Here is a 17,363-nt window from a genome sequence, read left to right as displayed (position 1 = left end):
GAGTCTTTTAAGCCTTTAGCTTTAAGATTTTAAATTATATTTCATTGTAAACAATTCTAATAGATTTGTGACTATCTGCTGTGGGACAATGGTCTTGTACCCTGTAAAGATTTGTTACTTGTATTTTTATAAAAACACCAATTGCCAGGCAGGCAGAATAGGCAGGTCAATGAGGACAGAAGAATTCTGGGGAGAGGAAAGGTTCAGTCTTCAGTCATCATCCAGACACAGAGGAAGCAAGATGAAAATACCTCACTGATAAAAGGTATCACGCCACATGGTTAGCACGAAAAAGAAGTATGTGCTAATGTAAGTTATAAGAGTTTATAAGTAGCCTGAGATAATAGGCCAACTAGTTTATAATTAATGTAGATGTTTGTATGTTTCTGTGGTGCTGAAAATCTACAGGACCTGGCAGGACAGAAACCTCGGTCAAGAAATATCTATACTGTATAACTTATAGACTGTAGATTCCCGACATTTTATGTTTTCTCAAACTCATACACATGTACAATGTTTTTCTTACCCTTTAATTAACTTTTCATTCATGCTTTTCTTTTCTATGGTCTTTATTACTACTATGGTTTTACAAAATATTTTAAGTTAGAAATACATGTTTGTGAGTCTAGTTATTTAAACCATGTTATAAAATCCACTGTTCCTCAGGAGTCAAATGATTTAGTATTTTGTAAGTATTATGATTCAATATAAAATAGTCCCCACATGCTCACTTATTTAAACATTTAGTCCCGATCTGGTGGTCCTCTTTTAGAAGGCTGTGAATGTTTGTGGAGTAAGTGGGTCACTGTGAGTCACCAAGGGTACAGATCTGGACACTTTAATACAGAGTCCTGCATACTATCTAATCCTTGCTTTTTAACTGTGGCCACAAAGAGAAGGGCTACCTTTTCCTTTTCTAACAATGCTTTCTTTGCCACGATTGCTAATATCCCTTTGTAATATAAGTAAAAATAAACATGTTCTCCCTTTAGCTGCTTTGTATCAGGTATTGGGTTAGAGCAACATGGGAAGTAGTTAATATACTAAGCACAATAACACACATTTGTCTTTTAAAAGGAAATAGAGAATTCTTGAAAATTTTTTAAACATCTGAGAAATATAACTGTATATATAGTTCAAATGCCACCTTCTATGAGTAATAACAAAAAGAAACCACTATATTATATTCAGCGTATGTAGATGCAAGAACAGGGGGTCATAGGAGCATAAAGGCATCCTGCATTCTGCTTGATGAGAGACAATGTACTTATGGAAGAAAATGGAAGGATCTCTCCCTTACATCACATCTTTTAGAACATATTAATACTTCAGCAATTCCAATATTTGAATATTGAATACAATAGGATGGCATAATCTGAACTTTAATATTATGAAATTTTGAGAGCAATTATTATTTAGTTTATAATAGAGTTTGCACTGTACAGAATTGAGGCAATACTATTGTCTCAATGATCAGAACAGGATATTGAAATTTTTAAATTCAAGTTGATTCTGTTATCAAAATTAGGTATTTTGCCCTGTGTTTAATTGGTTTTTCTGTGAAGATAATGCAATAATATATAATATAGTGTAATAGTAATATATCTTTGAATCATTTCTTTGCTTTGGCATTTTGTAAATTATAATCCTGTGAGCCCTGAACAATGACATAAAACAAATGTCCCCTTTGGAATGTTAGCATTAGAAACCCTAGAGATAATAAGTTGAAATCTGCAGTGACTGATTTAAAGGCTACTTGTCCTCAAAAGGCCATATGGCCACTCATGGGAAACCTCACCATGAAGTATGGCTCCAGGAAATTCACTGAGTTCTGGCAACTGTCCTTCCTGTGAATATGAAAAAACACTGATTTCCTCAAAGGATGCTTGGCTATTAGGGAATTGACTGTGACAATTATTTGTACAACGAGCAGTGCTTTATCAAGAAAATCTCTGATTGGCATGGGCATTTAGGAAAGAAAATTAATTTGGAATGTGGCCCAAAGTAACTTGAGACAAATAATGACAGAAATGATTCTCTCACAATTCAAACAAGGGGCTCCACTATCTTAGTAATTTATTCATCTCTAGAAAATTGAGTTTTTCTTTCCCCTTGATAGTCCCAACAAATTCTAGTTCTCTGTGATGAACTGCTTATCTATAAGTATTCTGTATATGGTACAATATGATTAAACTCATGTACAATCAAAGTTAAGTTTTATGCTCTTGAGATAATAGACAATGTACTGTGAGGTGTAAGGATTCTTAAAATGATCAGTACCACAACTTGTAGAAATTAATTATTTGACTGCATTGCAAATGAATTACTGGGAATAACTAATCAAGTCAAGTAATATTGATTTCTTTATGTTAGTGTAATTTAAATGACTTATATTTGTTTCTTCTCTATAAATATATATCTTTTAAAGAAAAACACCTAAGGAAATGCTCAAATTCTTAACCATCAGAGAAATGAGAATCAAAACAAGTCTGAGATTCCATCGTACACCTGTAAAAATGGCCAAGATCAAAACACTGATGACAATTTATGTTGGAGAGGATGTTGGGTAAAGAGAACACTCCTCCACTGCTGCTAGGAGTGAAAACTGTACAGCCCCTTTGGACATCAGTATGGTAATTTTTCAGAAAATTAGAAAACGACCTTCCTCAAGACTCATAAATACTACTTTTGGGTATATACCCAAAAGATGCTCAATCATATCACAAGGACAAATATTTGTAGCATTGTTCATCAAAGCCAGAATCTAGAAACAGCCTAAATGTCCCTTGACCAAAGAGTAGATAAGAAAAATGTGGTACATTTACACAATGGAATACTACACAGCAGAAAACTAATGACACCTTGAAATTTGTGGGCAAATGGATGGATCTAGAAAACACCATATTGAGTGAAGTACCCCAGACTCAGAAAGGCAAATATCATATGTACTCACTCATACTTTTAGACATAAAATAAAAAAAAAACAAGCCTACAATTCACAATCCCAGAGAACCTAGGCAATGATGAGGACCCTAAGAGAGACATACATGGATCTAATCTACATGGGAGGCTAACTGCTCTTTGGGCTGACGAGGGAGGAGGACTTGATTGGGGGAGGGGGAGGGAAAGGGAAGGCGGTGGTGGGGAAGAGACAGAAATTTTTAATAAATAAATAAATAAATAAATATCACATAGAAACCGTATTAATTAAAATTACATTTTAATTAAAAAAAAAAGAAAAGATCTCCTGAGTAAATTGGGAGCATGGGTACCATGGGAAAGGGTTGAAGGGGATGGGCGAGGAAGGGGGGAGCAGAGAAATATATATAGCTCAATAAAATCAATAAAAAGAGGAAAAAATTAAGCATTTAATGATTCTTAATCACTGAAGTCAAATTCTAAAAGGTTTGCAAGGTGTTTCATACACTATTGAAAATATATAAAGAGAAATGATAATGCCACATTATGTTTATTTTCTTTCTGTGTCTCTATAAGTGTAAAATAGCATAATATCCCTTAGTCTCCTAGGTATCTAATATGTACAACTTAATGTACTTAAGTATTTAAATTTTTATTCATTACTTGGTTCCAATTTGTTAAAATAATAAATAAAATAAATAAAATTTGGATGCACTCAGTGAAAGAAACTTCTTATAGTAAATACATCTTAACTTCCTAAGTATTTTTTTTTCAACATGTGAGTTTTTAATTGTTCTTTGATAAGTGCTTTTATCAGAGAGTGGTGTTTGTTTGTCCTAATATTTCCTATGAAAATCTCCCTTTGCATAGACACATGAAACCTTGGAATTAGGTTCTGCTAATAATAAATACCAAGGTGGAACTACCTCTAATAAACACTCCTGAAAAGACAATTTAAAGAAAACCGAAGCTTTCCCCAGTTCCCTGCCAGAAGCCATCAATTGTGAAGGGACACATTTCAGTATCTTGATTATGATTTTGAAGGACGCTTCTCAAAAGCTTCCTGTTATTCCTTTTCTTTGGTGAGTGGGTGCAAGTTGTCACAGAAGCCTTGAATGACTCTCATTCTCAGTTGAGTCTGCAGCCATTGACAGCACTACCAACTAAGCTTTGCGGCCCATAGCAGACAGCAGAAGGACAGGTCTTCAGCATGAGTTTTAACAGAAGGGTTTGATCATGCTCCGATGAGTACATTGACAATATAAAATAGGGTTTTTGAGGGGGTTATTCAATAGTGGAAAGGTGAATCTAGATGGAAAAAGAAGCGAGTGTAATCAGTGAGCATTGTATGAAATTTCCAAATAATTAATAAAACATGAAGTTGGGGCTGTGGAAAGGCACAAGAAAGCTAACCTGAGATTGTTGTTTTATAATTTATGCAAATTTCAAAATATCATCTTATATAGAAATGCCAATACAATTTCATCTTGTCAACTAAAAGCTAATATAAGACAATCAGACAATGAAGGGTATTTCTATGAAGGGATATTTGTTTGTGACTCTTTCCTTAGAATTGGTGTCTGAGATCAATAAAAACAATAAAAACAGAACTCACGTAAGCCATGGTAGAAAAAGGAGAAAACAGAATCATCCTGAGTGTAGAAACTTCACATCTAGCCAAGATTCCCTGTCTCTTTGCCAAATTCACATAATAGCAAATTAGACTCCAATTTATTTACATCACCAACATGTTTGGGTGTTTTTCAATTAGAATATAAAGTAATAATTGATACATTATTAAAACTTAATCTATTTGCATAATTACAACTAAAAAGATATTAGAGAAACATCACTCTTCACAATAGCCACAAACAACATAAAATATCTTGGGGTAACTCTAAACAAACAAAAGAAAGACATGTATGACAGAAACTTTAAGTCTTTGAAAAAAGAAAGTGAAGAAGACACCAGAAAAATAGAAAGATCTTTTATTTTCTTAGATAGGTATGATCAACACAGTAAAAATAGCAATCTTACTAAAAGCAATTTACAGATTCAATGCAATCTATCAAAAGCCCAGTACGATTCTTCACGGACCTTGAAAGAACAATATTTGGCTTCATATGGAAAAAGGATAGCCAAAACAATTGTTTATAACAAAGAAACTTCTGGAGGCATCATCATCGTTGACTTAGAGCTATACTATTTCTTGTAATGAAACAGCATGATATTGGGATTAAAAATAGACAGGTGGACCAATGGAATCAAATTGAAGGCCCTGGTATTAATCCACACACTTATGAATACCTGATTGTTGACAAAAAACTAAAATTATAAAATGGAAAAAAGGAAGTATCTTTAACAAATGGTGCTGGCATAACTGGATGTCAATATACAGAAGAATGCATATAGATCCATATCTATCACCATACACAAAACTCAAGTCCAAATGGATTAAAGACATCAATATAAACCCAATTAAACTGAACCTGATAAAAGAGAAAGTGGTAAATATCTTTGAACAAATTGGCACTGGAGACCACTTCCTAAATAAAACACCTGTAGCACAGATGCTGAGATTAACAATTAATAAATGGAACCTTCTGAAACTTAATAGCCTCTGTAAGACAAAAGACACAGTCACTAAGACAGAATGGCAGCCTGCAGAATGAAGAAAGGTCTTCAGTCCCACATCTTACAGAGGGCTGATATCCAAAATAAAATAAGAACTCAAGAAACTAGATATCCAAATATAAAATAATCCAGTTTAAAAATTGAGTGCAGAGATAAACAGAGGTGAAAGACACATTAAGGAAATTCTCAACGCCTTTAGTCATCATGGAAATGCAAATCAAATCAAACAACTATGAGATTTTAATTTTGGAGCCACGAAAGGAAATGACATGCTCCCAGTGAAACCAGTGGTCAAGTAAGAAATAAACAGTTTTTTTTCAAACAGCACAAAAAACAATGAAACTGAAATAAATGATGCACAATTTTAGTGTACGTGTTTTATATTTCAGCTATGGCAGAACTATTATGGAATGGAATTTCGATGTCCACACAAAATAGAGTTACTGTGCACAATGGTTCATGATATTATTCTTACCCAGGATGGACAATATGCAGACCATTTTAAGTCTCATAAATGCTCTCAACTAATGACTAGCTTATTTTTCATTTATAATAAGTCTCATAAATGCTCTCAACTAATGACTAGCTTCTTTTTCATTTATAATAAAAATGTATTCAATGAATTATGTACCCCAAATGTCATCCACAGACACTCAAAGCATATATTAAAGACACACATCCACTCATGATTATCCAAATGTTGCTAATTAATGTCTATTAAGTAATTTTAAAGTTGCATACTTTTGGAAATTTTGGAAATAAAAAAAATATTATTAGCAGCATATGTCCTGAAATCAGAGGATCTGAGTATTCCTAAAATTTGTGGTTGAATATAAGAAAGTGCTATACAAAGACAGTTAATTACATATAAAAATAATAAGAGAAACAAGTACCTAATCAGGAAAGGGACTTTGTTTGAGTAAATATAGAAACTTTACTGTGTTTGGCTATGTAACAATATTGAACAAGACCAGAATACCAAGTAACTGATCTCAATAGAGAATGTCACCTCTAAAATAAACTGGTATTGTCTAAAGAATATTTAGAACATTGGTTACTGTCTTGTCAATATTATCTGTTCAATAATATTTACTATTTTCAAAAGCACTTGATTTGCAATCATTATTCACACTAATCGAAGAATTAAACAAATAATCTATCCAAACACAAGGCATGTTCTAATCCAAACCTTTTAAAGCTTTATGGGTTTTATTGTCTAGTTGGACTAAAAGGAAACTTAAAAGATTCAATCTCTCTTTGTTGAAAAACTTCAGGGTGTTGATTTGGAAATGTTAGTGGAATGTCCCATGCCCTGTGAAGAGGCCCTTTTGAGAGCTACAGAAACTAGTAAGTAGAAAAAAGCATAAATACGGTACAAAAAATCATTGTGTCTTTCTTCTCCTTGGTTCAATTAGTTGTTTGAATGAATTTGGAACATTGCCATGAATTTCTGGAGTTTGATGTCTTTAAGTTGAATTTTGACCCCCTACTTAAACTCATTCCTGCTTAATTTCTCTAGCCTATAACAAAAATAACTCTGATTAATTCAACCTACGGACTTTTCTCGTTGGTGGAAGATAAGCAGTGTATATTGCTACTGCATCTAGAGCTCTCTCAAATTTCATTTTGACAATTTAACTTAACCTACTATTTTCCCAAAGATATAGAAAAGGATAAGCGTGTTATTTATGAGTATCATAGTTACAAATTCATACACATTCTGTTTGTTATTAGCTAGATAAGATAAATTGCTTAATGGCTAGCCACAGACTTGTCTCTTTTTCCACTTTTAAGATGAATATAATTTTCTTCTTGAGTTCCAATTCTGATACAGGTGGGTAAGTTCTATGGAATTCTACACCGAAAAAGACTGCTGCTATAGATAGCTTTGTGGAAAGAGTGTGGATTGCTCGAGTTTAATGGGGATGTTCACACATCTAGCTTCAATTTGGCCATCTTAATATCATAAAGTAGATCATATCCCTAACCATATGCATGAGAAAGCTTTAAGGAAAAGGGGAAATTCGCTAAAGACACATCTGAAGTGTTTTGTTCTTTCTTACCTCTAGGAATCAGATAACAATGTATATTATGACTTGTTAAGTCAGCAAGACCTTTTGGAAAGATAGGTTCAGAATTTCTCTATATGAGTTATATGGCATGCAAGGGAATTCACGGATATAGCACTTTCAATGCATATGTAATAAAATGCAAAAGCATGACACAGTTTTCTCATCTAGAAAATTATGATATTGAGTCTCAAATACATTTTCCTCTGCAGACTTTCAGGAAGTTGCACTCTGCTTCCAAAACCGCAGGGCTTGGAAGTTGAGGTAATGCAGTCTATAGAGGAAAGCTTTGCTTCTACGGGGAATAGTCTTAGGAGGAATCAAAGCAGGATCCGGATGGATAAATGCAATCCAGCACTGGGGAAGAGTCTCATTGGAACCACCTAGGGAAAAATGACTACTACCACATTTCTGAGCCCACAAAGTGAAAGTTGGATCTGTGGTACACATAACACGAAAAGACAGTTCCCTATTTACAAATTCACAAAATTAGCACAGATGGGATTCATAATAATGGAATAAGACTACGTCACTACATGAGAATCAGAAAAAAAAAAAGGTACAGTAGAAAAGTAACAGTGAATATTGAAATCAGATAAAATTGAAGATGTAGCCAGGACCAAACATAATGTATGGAGCAGTTTACATAATAATGAAAGACATGGGCACAAATATTGCCTGCTTTGTTGTGTGTTACTGTTTATTTCACACTTAAGTAGTTTGTGTTCTGTTGCTGTGATAAACACAATGACCAAAGGCACTTGTAAAAATTTGGATGAAAAGCAGTACATGGCAAAAAGACAAAGTAATAGTAATGAAGAAAAACAAGAATATAAGCTATTCTCATTGCCTTTGGTACCTTATAGAATTTGAAAATAAGACCCTGTTTCTAAAGAAACAAGGCCCTTCTGATACAGAACAAGGAGTAATCAAGCTGAAGTGACCTGAAGAACTCTTTCAAGGGGATGAGGTCTCATAGTTTCCAAAGGTATTATACAAACTCCTAAAGGAGAAAGTTAGTCAATAATCCTACCTTATTTTAAAGTCCATGCACCACAGCAATGATTGTTCTGGCAAGATATCCCCAATGAAAGAATAGTGGCACTGTTATTTGGGAGTTAAATAACATCTTATTAAATAAAAGTCTTTTTTCAATATATAAATATAGTTCTCATTCTTCATTGAAGATGCTTCCTGTTGTAGCAGAGGAAGAATATTACAGAGATCCAAACTTGTTAAAGTACGGAGGAAAAGTGATGATGGAGTGTTTAAACCCAACTGGTGTATTTGCAAGCAGCCCTAGACTTAAGGCTTAGGGAACATTGCAGAACTGGACTGGGTAGGAAGATAGAAAGTTCCAGAGAACCAGGATGCCTTCTCCTAGACAGTATCTTTAAATCAATCAACATGGTGATAGAGATGAAAAAATATTCACAAGGCTCTACCTTTAGATAGGGACCTATAAGCAAAGTACAACTACTGAAGGAGGGGCAATCAGTCTCCTCCAGGGATGAGCCTCCTAAGAGATTATCCAATCCTAACTACAGCCCTAAATACAGGTACATAAGAGAGACACTAAATAAACTGATTAGAGATGTATGTATTTATGTACTATGTAAGTATGTATGTAAATATGTATTATGTATGTGTGTTTTAAGGGCTAACTATGTGATATTTGGATAATCAATTGGTAATATATTTCATGAGGAGGATGAATTCTCCCACTTTCTGAATTCCTTCAATTCCTGTAATTTCTTATGTGGGCTTAAGACATCTAGTCCTTTGACCATCCGCTTCAGTATTTCACTTGTTCTTCAGCTAATGCTTAAACAATCAGGGTGCTGAGACTTTAAGGGTGTTCCTTCTGATAGTAGTAGTAGGAGACATGAAGTCTCACGACAAAGTCTTCTATCTACTGGTTCTTGCAACCTTTCTGCCCTTCTTCTGTAATGTTCCCTGAACCTTAACTGTGGGTATTGTTTTGTAGATGTATCTACTGAGACTGAGAACCACAACTCTGTAGTTTAACTAACTGTACTTTCTGGTAATATTCTCCATCTGTTCTAAAGGATTATTCAAAGAGCAGTAGGCCTGCAGAAATAAATATCTGTGGGTAAATGTACAAGCATAATTTAGTTAGGGATATATACAAAGTCTATTTTAGAAAGTGAAGACTCTGATTATTTCTAAAAAAATAAGGTTCTAGACTTTAGTCTAATGCCTAGGTTACTACCTGAAACACCACACTAAATCAATCTTATACTCTTCATGTTACAATATTGTGGCACTTAACACATTTATGTCAGAGTGTTCCAGTCATTATACCTATGTCATTGAAATTGAGGATTATCATAAGCATAGATCACTGATTTGTGATTGTATCCTTCATATTAGTCAGCATGTTACTCTATATTAGATTAATACTTAACAAGTATTTCCTTTCTTTTCATTATTGGGGGAGAGCAATAGGTAAATTTCAAATCAAGTGTTCCAATTAAAAATTCATTCTTTTTCTATAATGAACAACTAGATAGTAGATAGATTTACATTTCTGAGTAACTCTATACCTTATATTTTAGGCACAGTAGCATCTTATACTTGCTTGTTAGCATTGATAATGAGATATGAGGTTGGGAATTTATCCTCCAGGTATTTGTACAATTGGGTTCTATATAAACTGGGGTCAGTAGTAAAATCTCTATATAAAAGACTTTAAAAGAGTTCAAAATGTCCCTGGAACTAAGTAGAGCCCCCGTGTCAATGACAGGCAATTCTCCAAGGATTCCAGCCCCACTCTCACCCTACCCTTCCCCTCGCATTACCTCCAGAAGTATCCCACTGAGTTTTGTACCTTCTTTTGAAATTATATCTGGTTTGTGCAGAGTTAGGCTCAAAGGGACCAATTACTCAGAAAAGGGAGACAGTTATTTCCTTTTATGTCCCTTGGCTCAGTGAAGTTAGCTCTCCTTTCTTAGGTCTTCCTTAGGATTGTGAACCCAGAAAAGTAAGTCGTTGTTCCTTTAGAATCTCCTGTAGTTCTCCACCCAGGGTTTCTGACCCGCCCAGAATTTTCATAAAGACTGTTGAAGAAGTTGGTAATAAAGTGGCTATCTGTTTTATGTTCTGCAATCGTTAGCAGGTTTCTTTTGGGGGTAGGGAAAGATGAACATTAAAAAGAATCATATTTCAGGCATTGAAGATTTAGTTATAAATTTTCCAGAATGCTAATATGTATCTAGTTATCAAGAAAGTGTCATAGGAAAATCAATTAGTCTATTTCTCTCTCTCTCTCTCTCTCTCTCTCTCTCTCTCTCTCTCTCTCTCTCTCTAACTGTGCTCCCTTATTAAGGGAGGGTGACTATCTGGAAAGACAATGAAAATAATTTTATTAAATAACCCCCAAATCTAACAACTTTTAGCTTGGAAACCTAAGCTACACGTATTTCTAAAGAGGGGACACTAGGCAATTAACTCAAAGACACCATGGACATCCACCCATTATTCATGTTTCAACCGTTCTCTCTGTGACAAATACAACTCAAGTGAACTCTCTTTTGTAATACCTCTTTTCAAATTTGCATGGGTCTCTGAAATTTTTCACTGAACAATTAAAAAGCAAACCTAATCACACAATCCAACTGTATCTTGAGCTTCCAGCTTGTTCAACTAAGACAGCAGAGACGTTTATAGAAGGGAAGGAAAAAGATTGATAGATACCTTTTCTATATCCTTTTATTTACTATGAATGTGTGTGAATCAGAGAACTCCATTTAGACATCCATGATATCTTACCAATAGGCTTCATAACATGATCTCTTTGTAGCAACTCCAGTGTGTGCCAAGTGCTTAAATATAAGATAAAAGCAACTGAAACTATATTTAGACACATAAAAACTTTTAATTATACTCATTCTCAGGCGCCATGAAATTTGATTGATTGTTATTTTTTATTTTAATTAGTTTAACTGTCTAACAGGAACCCAGATACTTTCGATGATGGATTATAGCACATTATATGGAGGCCATAACCATAATAAGAAAAAAGAAGAAAAGGCCATGCTTTGCTTTACTTTCTGCCATTCAAAAGGAAGGAGAATGGGGTAGATCCTTAAAATCTATTCTATTTTTTTTACATTGGTACTACTTCCAAAGAAAACTCTCAGCGAAAAAAGAGAGGCAAGAGGCAAGGAAGGAGCTGACATTTATGAATGGAACTAAACTTGTGTCTAATTGATTACTGATGATTTTCTTTCCCTTTCATTCTTGTTTAAATTTGTCAGACTAGCAAAAAGCCATGCTGAAAGAAAACAAATAAACTGAAAATTTTAAGTATTTATAATGAGAGCACACTTAATCACCATCACTTTATAATGGGAGCACACTTTATCCCATGGCTTTATAATGGGAGCATATTTAGCACCATGACTTTATAATGGGAGCACACTTTAGCACACGGCTTTACAATGGGACCGCACTTTATCACCATCCCTTTATAATGGAAACACACTTTAGCACCACAGATTTAAAATGGGAGCATATTTAGCACCATGTCTTTATAATGGGAGCACACTTTAGCACGAGGCTTTATAATGGGAGCACACTTTTAACACATGTATTCATAATGGAAGCACATGTTAGCACCATGGCTTTGTAAAGGGAGCACACTTCAGCACCATGGTTTGATAATGGGAACATACTTTAGCACGTGGTTTGATAATGGGAGCACATTTCAGTACCATGGCTTTTAAGAATGAATTAGTGATGCTGAGACAGTGTTACAAAATATACTTTTTTTCTAGATTTTTTTTTTGCCCTGGAGAAACATTGGAATGTCTTATCTTATGGACATGTATGAGAATACCTAAAATAGAAGTATTTGATATTTCAGGAATTTGGAAATTAATTTCCACCAGCAAATTAAATGATGAATTTTATAATATGCATAAGTATACATTAGAACATTCTATAGCACTAAATTAGTTCTAAAAGGCAACATTAATATGAATAAAATTTGTATAGTTAAAAATAAAAATAAAAGAATGAATATAGTATGTGTGTATGCATATTTGCCTGTGAATGTATATGTGCATATATGTATATGTATACATTTATGTTGTGTTGTTTAACACTAAGAAAATTCCAGCTAATAGTAGGCTGCAGTTTTAAATGTGGAGACTAACACAGGAAGATTTTGGAAATGCTCTCGGATTTAAGTGACTTATCTTAAGCTGAATTATGTTAATACTTTATACTACTCTTCAGAATGTAATTCTGTCTCCTTGATTTTCATATCAGATGCATACACAAAATGTATGTATTCTCTTCCCTTTTGCAAACTAGCTTATAGAAGTGAATTCAGAAATGCAAACATAGAAATAAAATAAAATAAACATAGAAAATAAATATTCAAATGCATTTATACTTTTCTGAATGTATGACTACTTCTGCACATAACTATAGAGAAAATATTAGAAAATTACACATAATTTGATATCAAAAAAGAAGAATTCTAGAACAAAATCCATTGAAAGTACAAGATTTTATGACTTGATGAAATTATTTTGCAAGTTACACCCAATCTCAATGAAGACATTTTTTTTGAAAGATCTGATCTTTCTGGTTTTGACTCAGCCAACAACTCAGAAGCCTGTAAATAATAACATTATAAAGGTTGTCAGAGGCACAGAGAGCATGTCAGCATGCTAGGAATTCATCTCCCTATTCTGATTAATATTAAATGTGAGCAATTTCAGACTACTGATTAGATTTATCAATAATTAATGCAGTGTTATTGTGGATGATTAGGGTTATTTCCTTTACTGGGATTTTTAAATCACTTTTAACATCTTGGTATAAATTCTTCATAACATATATCCTTGCATATATTTTTAAAGCTTACCAGAGAAGCTTTATAATCATGAATACTCATCTCAGCATATTCAGAAGCAATTTTTATCCTTCTGTTTCACCAATGCTACAGTGAGAACTTTAGATTCTATATATTATTTTTTATACTTCTGTTTTTCTGTATTTTACCAACATGTGAGAAAAGAAAGTAGGAATGCCAGCTTGGGATATTTTGGTACACCAAAATTGCAACACATCAGCTTATAACTAAGTTCCTTTTATCTTTGGAGACCTTGAACACAAAACTCTCTCAAAATATAATGTTTATCTTTGTACATGCTATTATATCAACGTATGGTGTTATTTTCCTTCAAATAGCTCTCTGATGTCACAGAATACTTACTGTTTGGGAAATCAATATGTATTCATATATCAGTCCAGGTGTGAAAACATAAAATTTGGAAAATAAGAGACCACATTGAGAACATTTGAACTAAAGAAAAGCTACTTTAAAAGGAAATTGTAGCATCTGCAATTTAAATTATCAACAGAACAATTGCCTGGGAGTTCTGTGCATAGTATCGCTGAAATCTAAGGCACATTCCTGAAAAACTTTGGTCGTTTTAATGTGTTTGGATTACATACAGCATCACTGCCTGAAAAATTCGGAACTCCTCCTTGTATTCTACAATAGGAATCTTCGTGTATTTAAACAAATAAGTCAAAATCACACAAAAATACAAACACACTTCCCAAAAGTAATTTTATATCAAATTATAGTAAATCCATTTATTGATTTCTACATTAATTCATGTCAGGTGTGGAGATACAGATAAACTTTAGATACTTAACTTAAATACTTAATTTTAAATTTAATATTTAAATATTCTCTCGAGTAAAAGAAAAGTACAAAATTATTCATACATGTTGTCTCTGAATATCCTGCTTTGATTTGATTAACTGTGGTCTATAATTTTGCTTAGATTTTATTTCTATGAGACAAAAATCACTTAGGTATACATCCATGGTGCCTCTTTGAGAACATTTCCAGATAAATTGATCTGGGGAAAGAAGATTCATTCTGAATGAGGATGGCACTACGTAAGTTCTGGAATAAATAAAAAGAAAGCAAAAAAAATACAAACTATGTATTGCACTGACATTCATCTCTGTATTTTCAGAATTGTAGAAAATGTGACTAAGGGCCTCATGCTCCCGTGACTATGCCTTCTCAAACTGATGTTCTGTAATCTTAACAAAAGTAAATCCTTTCTTCCTTTGTTTGATATTTTTACAGGAGAGAGCAAAATAAATACACTTAAATAGAATCTGTAATTTATAGAATCATCTGTAACTTATTGAATAGCTAATTTTCAAAAGGAAGAATGTTTGCAGAGAGGTATAATAGAGGATTCTCAGTTTATGAGAGAAGCAGTTAAATTGTCAGTATGATCGCGTTTGTCTTTGAACTTCAACTCTGCTACTCTACTGCACTGAAACATGCAAAATTCTTAGATTGTGCAGCAGGTTGCTCCTGTTCAGTGTTGAGATTAAATATACACCATCTGCAAGTATAAGGATGTTAAGTAATAATTATGGATCATATAGTATATGTAATATTGATATATAAAGTTAATTTATATTTATTGATATAATATTGGTGTTTCTTCACATCAGCTGCAATGAATAAAGAAATCTGGAAAGTGGCAATAAAGAAGCCACAAATTTTTTTTTTATTTTTAATTTTAAGTAAAAGTTAAGTAGAAAAAAATTATTAGCTGAAAATCCAAGTACTTTTATTAGTGAGTGTTATGGAGAGGAATGAAATAATGCATTTATTACACAAGCCAAAGAAAAATAATTGAACCCAATCGCATTTTCATAATGTTTTGCAGCTGGAATTCTCAGAAGCTGAGAAAACATAATGAGGGTAGCCATGTAACTAGAAGGACCTTTTAGCCTTCTATTTCTTTGCTAATGTTTGGGTAGAGTGTAGACAACTTACTGAGGAAGCACAAAAACTTGCAAGAATGAGTTGAAACTTTTCATCTATCAGTGTTTAATATAAACAACAGCAGAAAAGAGCAGGAAAAATCAAAATCAAGGTGTGTCCCTATTTGAAGAGGTATGAGGTACACCAATTCATAGGATTCCAAGACAGAAAAACTAGTTCTAATATGCATGAGATTCACTATATACAGAGTAGACATGCACAGTGTGCCTTGGGCCCTCAAGGGATAAGTGATTTCAAGCAGAAATTTATACACATGTGGTAATAAATAAAAGGAAGGTTTCTCCCAAACTGAATGTTATCACCAGAAGTTTTATTAAACCCACCAGTAACATTAGAGAAATGCTGGCAATGGTGGCAAATGCCTTTAAAACCAGCACTACAACAATAGAAAAATTATTTGTGCAATAGAGGCAAACCTGGTCTATTTAGCCAGATCCTGGGCACTCAGAGCCAGTGCATCAGTGAGACATTATCTCAAAAAAACACAAATATTTGATAAAATATAAATGAATCACTATTATTATATATAGTAAAACCAAATTCTGTATTTTTAAAATATTTAATAAAAGTTGTTAAAGAAAATTGGGTTGACTAAAATATAGGAAGGTCATTTCTTATATTGCTGTACGTAGGATATAAGACTCTACCATTACCAAAGATCTCTAAGTTTAGAGAAAATTAAACAGACATTATCTTATAGGATTGAATGTCATTTGTCTATTTTTGAGGACCTAAATTCCCCAGAAAGAAGCACATGTTCATCAATTCCTAAGACTAAAATGCACCTGATTTTCATGACATGAAACTTTAAAAATTTGGCTGATTTGGGGAAGCAGATTGCCAATGGAGCAATAGACATAAAACTCTGTCAAACTTACCAGGCAATTTTCACTCATAGACCTTGTCTTAGTCAGCGTCCTCTTGCTTTGAAGAGACAACATGACCATGACAATGCTTAAAATTAAAAGCATTTCACTGGGGCTTGATGATAGTTTCAAAGGATTAGTTCTCTGCCATCATGGTGGAAAGCATGGCAGTGCATAGGTAGTCGTGTTGTTGGAAAATAATCACGAGTTCTACATTCAGATCTAAAGATAACAGGCAGTGTGAGACTATGCTCTGATGAGCATTTTAAACCTCACATCACATCCCTAGTGACAACTTCCTTGACCAGGACCACACTGCTCCGAGGTCCCAATATCACAATCCCTAAAGCCACTCCAAAAGCGAGCTTATGGGGGGGATTCTTATTTAAACCACCATATTCCACTCCTGGCCCCCATAGTCTTAAAGCCATTTTATAATGCAGAAATGAATTCAGTGTAACCTCAAAATTCTCCATAGTTTATCACTGTCTCCATGTAGTGAGGAGCAAGCAGGCCTGCTTTTCGTCCCGCCTGGCTCCCACACCACCAGCTAGCTTTTGCTCCGAAATAACAACACACAAACTGTATTCATTTAAACACTGCTTGGCCCATTAGCTCTAGCCTCTTACTGGCTAACTCTCATATCTTGCTTTAACCCATATCTAGTATCTGTGTAGCACCATGAGGTAGTGGCTTACCAGGAAGATTCTAGCCTATGTCCATCTTGGGTCATAGCTTCTTCGCCTCTGTCCTAGAGAGGAGAGGCATAACGTCTGCCTCACTTCCCTTCTCTCCAGCATTCTGTTCTGTATACTCCACCCACCTAAGGGTTGGCTTATCAAATGGGCCAAGGCAGTTTTCTTTATTGATTAACCAATGAAACAACAGATTGACAAATGGCCTTCCCACATCATCCCCACACTGTTTAAAAGTCCAAATTTCAATGTCTGTTCTGAGACTCAAAAAAGTCTCTTGATTCTAACCCATGTAAAATTAAAAATCAAAATTCAGACC

The 17,363-nt window shown here is 33.9% G+C and overlaps 1 long non-coding RNA gene across 1 annotated transcript in view; it reads right to left on the bottom strand.

Moving 5' to 3' along the window:
* Window positions 1–17,146, bottom strand: part of LOC126514326 (uncharacterized) — a 78,108-nt gene extending 60,962 nt beyond the window's left edge. The window contains exon 1 of the long non-coding RNA XR_007595552.1: window positions 17,048–17,146. This is a non-coding gene — a long non-coding RNA (uncharacterized lncRNA). The remainder of the gene's footprint in view (window positions 1–17,047) is intronic.
* Window positions 17,147–17,363: the final 217 nt, after the last annotated feature.

The sequence above is a fragment of the Alexandromys fortis genome, unplaced genomic scaffold (assembly GCF_014885135.2).
Source record: "Alexandromys fortis isolate MF-2015 unplaced genomic scaffold, M_Fortis_MF-2015_v1.1 scaffold_17, whole genome shotgun sequence".
Lineage (NCBI taxonomy): Eukaryota > Metazoa > Chordata > Mammalia > Rodentia > Cricetidae > Alexandromys > Alexandromys fortis.
Note: the sequence above shows the minus strand (reverse complement) of the source record. Positions and strands in the feature narration are given on the sequence as shown.